This window comes from Dasypus novemcinctus, chromosome 13, assembly GCF_030445035.2.
Source record: "Dasypus novemcinctus isolate mDasNov1 chromosome 13, mDasNov1.1.hap2, whole genome shotgun sequence".
Classification (NCBI taxonomy): Eukaryota; Metazoa; Chordata; class Mammalia; order Cingulata; family Dasypodidae; genus Dasypus; species Dasypus novemcinctus.
In genome coordinates this window covers 104,951,276-104,958,436 of record NC_080685.1, presented here as the reverse complement: position 1 = coordinate 104,958,436, position 7,161 = coordinate 104,951,276, and the positions used below count along the sequence as shown (strand labels likewise).

General features: G+C 43.7%; 1 long non-coding RNA gene across 2 annotated transcripts; it reads right to left on the bottom strand.

Moving 5' to 3' along the window:
• Positions 1-1,089: 1,089 nt before the first annotated feature.
• LOC139436243 (uncharacterized) lies at positions 1,090-5,802 on the bottom strand. 2 transcript variants are annotated; one of them, XR_011645334.1, is made up of 3 exons: positions 5,715-5,802; positions 5,024-5,490; positions 1,090-2,062 (listed from the first exon to the last, which is right to left on the bottom strand). It is a non-coding gene; the product is annotated as an uncharacterized lncRNA (long non-coding RNA). The 2 variants fall into 2 exon arrangements; XR_011645333.1 differs by lacking the exon at positions 1,090-2,062 and adding an exon at positions 3,719-3,987.
• Between the last annotated feature and the right edge of the window lie 1,359 nt (positions 5,803-7,161).

Genomic DNA, 7,161 nt, shown 5'->3' with positions numbered 1-7,161 from the left:
CTTAGTCAAATTCTTAACATTTTCCATATTTTTAAATAAAGCTTTAAAAAATTGTCAAAAAGAAAATTAAAATTACAAAAAGCATCCTCTCAGATGGTGGATGAGTGTTTAGGCAGCTTTATTAGTGTTGCTATTTAAAGTGTCACATTTTTCTTTGCCAGATATTTTTAAATTACTCTCTCCTTTTACATTTTCAATCTGTCCTCCCCACCTTTTTTCCACTTTTTGTTATTTCTTGCATCGTTGAAATTTGCTTAGAGTGTTTGACCATATTTGCCATTAACCACAAAGAGATCTTGTTAAATTTTTATTCTAAGTAAAATATGATCCTATTGATGCAGTGATCTCCTGGGTGAACTTCTCTGAACTTCATCGTTTTTCAATTATGACAGATGTGGAGGGGCACTCTTCGTTTTCTCTGATTATTCAAGTAATGTATTCTTTGCAGAAAATATGCAGTCTAGAAATGTATTAAAAGACAGAAGAATAACACATAATAATACTCAGAAACAAAGAGTGATATAACCTGATGTGATGATTTCTTTATCTGCCATCATCTCTCACTTGCATCTTGGCAGCAATCCTCGAAACCATCCTGTTTCCACCTCATCTTCCTGCAGTGTCTTCTCCACACACTGCTTCTCAAAATACCAAGTGGCTCCAGTGTCTTTTGCCTTCCCATACAGAAACTTCTTTCCCCACAGAGACACCATTTCGCACCCTAAGTTCCTTCAGATCTGTGCTCAAATATTTCCTTATCAGAGGCCTCCCCTAACTAGCCTACCTGACAAAGCACCCCCACCCACCACCACCCCAGTACTCTGTTCCCTTCCCCTGCTTTAGTTCCCTTCCAAGCACTTAGCAGTGTCTGATACATGTGCTAATTGACTTCTCTCACCAGAGTATAAGGTCTATGGCAGCAGGAATTTGTTTTTGCTCACCCGCCATATTAATGCATAGAGAAGACTGCTAGGCAAGTCGCAGGCCCTCCATAAATACTTTTAAGGATAATGCATGAATGAATAAATTTTTTAAAAAGATTTATTTATTTATTTATCTCCCCTTCCCCCCCACCCCAGTTGTCTGTTCTCTGTGTCTATTTGCTGCGTCTTTTTTGTCCACTTCTGTTGTTGTCAGCTGCACGGGAATCTGTGTTTCTTTTTGTTGCGTCATCTTGTCGCGTCAGCACTCCGTGTGTGTGTGGCACCATTCCCCAGCAGGCTGCACTTTCTTTCACGCTGGGCGGCTCTCCTTACGGGCGGACCCCTTGCGCGTGGGGCTCCCCTACATGGGGGACACCCTGCGTGGCAGGGCACTCCTTGCGCGCATCAGCACTGCGCATGGGCCAGCTCCACATGGGTCAAGGAGGCCCGGGGTTTGAACCGCGGACCTCCTATGTGGTAGACGGACGCCCTAAGCGCTGGGCCGAGTCTGCTGCCTGAATGAATACATTGACCTTTGTACTATCCTGTCATCTTCCAAAATGTGTTGACATTTCCATGCTTATCAAAAGATCTCAAGCCCACCTGTAACTCTGAGTTTGGTTCCCATAGCCATTCAGTACTAGGCACGTCTACCTGCAAATGGACTACAGCAAATAGAGGTGACCCTTTGTGCAGGTCGTAATGCAAAACATGAATTCTAACACGGGCATTGTTCTCTTAGAAGTGAGGCCCCGCATCCTTAAAACCAAAACAGTCAAAGTAAGCAGCAGTGAAAGTGGCAGCACCCCGATTTCTGGGAGGTTTTCATCCAGGCCCTGGTAGGCAGTTCCCTCACTCCACTCTTCTTTTCCAGGACTCTTGACCAGCCCAGAACTTCCGTTCTTCCCCTTGAACAAACCCCACTCATGGCCACCTTTCTGTAAAGCTAAAATTCTGCATTTCCCCACTGATGGAAACTATAATGAAGATGATATTGGTGATGATGATGACCATGCTGGTGATGACAGATGAAACACGCCGTTTCTCTGACCAGTCAAGGAACGGAGAGCTCCTGGCACTGCAGTCTTACCAGTCAGCAGCGTTTGTTGACCATCATGTTCCGTCCACCACGCCAGGTGCTGAGGGCCGTAATAAAGGTCTGTGTTATAATGGGATTGCCCTGGCCATGGAAGACGCTCATTAAATACGCGCTGACTGAATCACTATTGAACGCTTTGGTTTCTTATCTACTCTCATATTCAGTACTGTTCAATTAGGAATAAAAGGAAAACCAGGCTGTACAGGAGGCTTGGTAATATTTCACTTGAAAGTATAAAATAACTAGGAAACTGGCTCACTCTTACCAAAAAAGAACCTCTTGGAGGCGAAGCAACATACGAAAGGTAAAAAGGTATCTATTTCCCTTGTACAGTAAAACTCTGTAATTTAGACTCAACTTATATAGATGTATGTAATTCAAATGAAGCCTGAATTGAAGTTTATTTTTGTCCTATATATATACTAATGAGTTTTGTGAGAGAGTGAATGGTATAAACAGGAGTTTCAGTGGATATCTAACCTGCTTAAGGGAATTTGGCTACCTTCTCAGTATGCATTCTTTCATTCCTCATTACTAACAGAGCCCAGATTTTATTTAGAGCCACAGTTTAGCCCAGTAAAAGCATTCTCCTTTCCAGAACCCTCACAGCTCAGGGTGGTTATATTACCCAGTCTGGGCCAATGAGGTGAAAGTGAGAGTTGAGAGAGTTGTTTTCCTAATAAAATGGGGCAAATTCAGCTCGCATGGACTTTTTGCTCATCCACCCTCCCTTTCTCTCCATCTCAGTGGTGGACGCGATATCTAGAGGTGAAGCTGTCATCTCGCAACCATGAGGATGCAAACAACATATCGTAAGAATGGTAAGCTGGAGGCTATCCAGAGCCTGAGCCCTCCATGACTTCCCTGAGTGGCTGCACCAGCGCTGAACTGCCATCTCAGAGTTTGTCTTAAGCCCCTGCAGTCTGTTACATAGCCTAATGCATCCTATCTGGTAGAATCCACTTCCGAAGGTCCCGTTTATGTGCAATTCATCATAAACTCTACAAGCACATTGCAAAAAGTCTTCTTTTCTCTGAGATAATAGGATTACTTTCCCTTGAGAACTAAATATCATTTACTAGTTATCTATTTAAAGGCCACGATGCAGGCAACTGAGGGAATTGGCAAGACCCTCATGCCTAAGCACACAGATTTCAGAGTCCCAGGAATCTAGACTTGAATCCTGCCCCGCCCCTTACTAGCTCTGAAACCTGAGGTAAGTTCATGTCTCCTCTCTGTCCACCATCCCTTACCACTCTGTACTTCCACCACCATCACAGTACCACCACACTGCTCTGAAATCCTTACTTACTTGTCTTCCTCCTCATCCGTATTGTGAGCATTTCAAAATTTAAGACTGTACCTTAAGTGACTTTTCATTCTCCCAGCATGTAGCCCAGTGCCTACTACCTCGAAGGTACTCTCTACATATTTATTGAATTAATAAGTCAGCAATTATGAAGCCATTGCTAACTAATCAACTATGACAAAGGGAATTTAGAAAACATAGATCTGAAGATACGAAAGGTAGCTGGAAAGTAACTGCCGTGAGCAGCCAAAGGGAATATCCCATCAGGAAGTATTTAGCCAAGCCAGTCTGGTAATACATTATGCAACTTCTACTAAGTTTCTTTATTCCTTTTTAGTGCAACACGTGGGAATTTAAGAGGCTGCTCAATGGAATTCAAAGTCAGTTTGAAACAGAATGATCCCCTGGAACTCTAGTCCATTACATTCCTTAGACTTGGCCTCCTTCCTTCCCATCCATGGAGGACTCTCTGTGCCCTGGACGGGAGGCTGAATGGTAGGGAGGTAGAATCACACCTTCCACAAGTATGACTGCAGCATTCATGTCACAGAGATATGTGCCACATGCACCCAGAGCCTGCGGATGGGTTGTGGTGCAGATACAGCAGGGAGATCCGCAACGCTGCTTCTCCCAACGTCTGTGAGGGCACGACTTCTCTGAAACAAGAATCCACATACAGCTGTGAGTCAGAGAATCAGCCTCACAGAAGGAACACCCACTTCAGTGAGGAAGGAATAGAGGGAGGGAGGGAGAAAGGCTGCTCTGAGGAATGTGGAAGGAGGGGATAATCGATAAACAATACCTAAGGTCTCAGTTGAAACTTTATATGTCAAGAACTGTGCAAATCACTTCCCCTGTAGGATCTCACAGCAACCGTATAAGAAGGTGCCACCATTATCTCCATCGTACAGATGAAGTAACCGAGACCCAGGGAGGTTACACAGCCTGCCTGAGTTCGTACAGCTAGATAATGGGGTCTGGATTTAACCCTTGGTTTGTCATTCTAAAGTCTGTGCCTTTAAAACTCTCATATAGTGCCTTGAAATTAGTGTCTAATGGGAAACACACTCATACACACACAAACACACATTCACATACACACTCACACATAGAAACACATATATCTACACATATACACACATGCATACACACACATACACAAACTACCCAGCCTGAGGCTGCACACCCATAGCTACTGGCTGCACGCTCCATATTTGCTGATTGGAGAGAGCAGAGCGCAGTGCTAGCTTCAATACTGCCTCCTCCGCAGGGCTTACCCCCTTCCCTTCCCACTCCTGATAAAAGCCCTTGGAGTCAGCCTAGGACTCTGCCCTACAGAAAACACAAATGTTGAAGTTTTCAAAGTAGCAGAGGCCTGAAAAGGCCTTTCAGAGCACGAAGTGATGTTCTCACCTGTTGCATTTTGTCGCTGTTGTTTAAGGAGGTACAGGGGGTTGAACTCAGGGCCTTGTACATGGGAAGCAGGTGCTCAACCACTGAGCCACCTCTGCCCCCTGATGCGTTTTTTATGATCTTAACTGACCCTCTTGAAAACACTTTTTGATCAGACAAAAGGGTTAATGAAGAATCCTGACCTTTTCTTTCAAACTAAAAATAAATAACTCCACCCCATTTTATGTGGGTTGGGGGTGAGGGGTAAGTTCTTATCTTTTTGATGCAAACAGAACTTACTCATTTCTTTGTTCCTCGTGATGTCACAGACCAGAGACCGTCCTTGGAGAGCCTCCGTTGGAAATGGTTCAGTTAAAAGACGAGCTGTATTCTCAGTGCTGTTCTCCAGGTTCTGAGGTATTTTCCACTTTTTTTTTTTTTCGTTCCCACAGCCAACACAAGGAAAGCGGACTGTGGGTCAGGTAATGTAAGCAACAGACCGTGAGACGATCGCCAAAAATGTAACCACCCAACCGACTCCAAAGGAAAATATTCATTAAAGTGACACATGTTAATCGTATTGAATTCAAAACATTTGTTTGGACATCCAGATGTCGGAAAGTGCCATATCCTGATTAGCTGAAATATTCTCCGTTCTTTCAGATCTTCCTTCCTTATTTTGATTGCTAGTCAAGTTTCAGGGAAATTCTTTCCCACTACTGTCCACTGATTCCATCACTAAGGCATTTAAAACTCTTAGTTGTTTCCTATAAGAAGAAATGGAAAGCACAACCACAAATATTTGTGTAAATGTCACCACGTATTATTGGAAGCTTTGTTCAGTCTGCTAGAGGATGCCTGCTGCAAATTCTCGGAGCTGGTCTCCTCTCCAGGCACTTCCTACACAAAACACACACACCCAGTCACACCCACACACTCTCTCAGTTTTGTTTTGTTTTTTTAAATGGGAATTATTTTCCATTTCTTTTACCTTCTATGTATAATTTCCAGATTAAGGGCATATGTTCATTATAAGTGTTTTCAAGCCCAGGTGAAAAAGAAGGGTGAGGGAGCTCTTCTCTCCCGGGAAAAGACAAAAAGAAAGAGAAAGTGCTTCCGGAGACAGCAAGTTCAGCATCACGGCCTGCCATTCATCAGAAAAGGACGAGAGTCATGAGACAGCACTATTCAGCTTTAACTCTTTCCTGGCATGTTCTGAACCAGATGCCCAGGGTTTCATATTTATGGAATTAGATCATAAATGGGACCAAGCTCACTGTTCCGTCATTTGTCACCAAAGAGCAAGAATGTGGTGTCCTAACGTGGAAAGAATGTCCTGCCCTAAACATTTATTTCTGGTCGTGTCTTTCCCAGCCTCGAGATCAAAACCTCAGCTAACAGATAAGCACGGGTCGTGGACCCTTCTCCTGCCCACCCCTCACCTCCCCAGATGGATGGCACCGCCTCGCTCAGCCTGGCATTCCGTCTTCTTCATGGTTTAGACTGGCAGGGGCTGCGATGATCTCTAACCTCAGTTATGTTTATGCAAGCCGTCGCCCTTGCATTTTCTCACACCCATACATGTCTCTGTAGGACCACGATTCCACGCTCCATCTTCCCTTGTCTTGCTGGAGTTTCTAGGGGGGGAGAAATTCTACTACATAATTTAGTAACTGACTAAATATTTGTCATTTCTCCAGCTCCACCACTCACTCATGCACGGCAGCTTCCACATGAGGAATGTATATACGTTTGTGTGTGTGTGTGTATGTGTGTGTGTCTGTTCGGGGAGGGGGCAGGGTGCAGATCCAAGGGATTTTCGAAGCACTTTCTTCAAAACACTCAGGTGCTAGGCTGGCTTCTCTTTAGGCAACACCAGGAAATACTGGAACGTCCATACAAATTACCGCGTGTGAAAGGTGATTCACCCCATCAAAGTTAACAGAGTTTCTTGTCCGATACGGTTTCCCCACATTCTGCCTTTAACTCTGAGCCCTGTCCTTCCATCCCCATGCCTAGCACTTGTTACATGGTTACACAGCAAGCATTTGGGGAATTCGTTTGATAACAGATTTTCCCAAACTCAAAAAAAAAAGCAGAATCCTTAATGATGGAAAGGAAAACATTGGCCAAAATGATGAATATTTGGATCCAAACCAAGAGTCAATATTTTTCTGTCTATTCATGCCTTAGTTATGTGTGTTGCTTTGTCCCAAACTATTTATGCAGTTGTATGACTTTATATAGGAGTCATGATACCCTGAAAGAAAGAAATATAGAAATATTGTTGGAAAGAATGTGGGCTCTAGGATTAGATTGCGTAGGTTAAATCCCAGCTTCACTTCTTGTTGCAACCTTGAACAAGTTAATAAACTTTCTAAGCCTCACTTTCTAAAAAGCAAAGATTGATAGTAACTACTTCCTAGGGTTACAGAGAG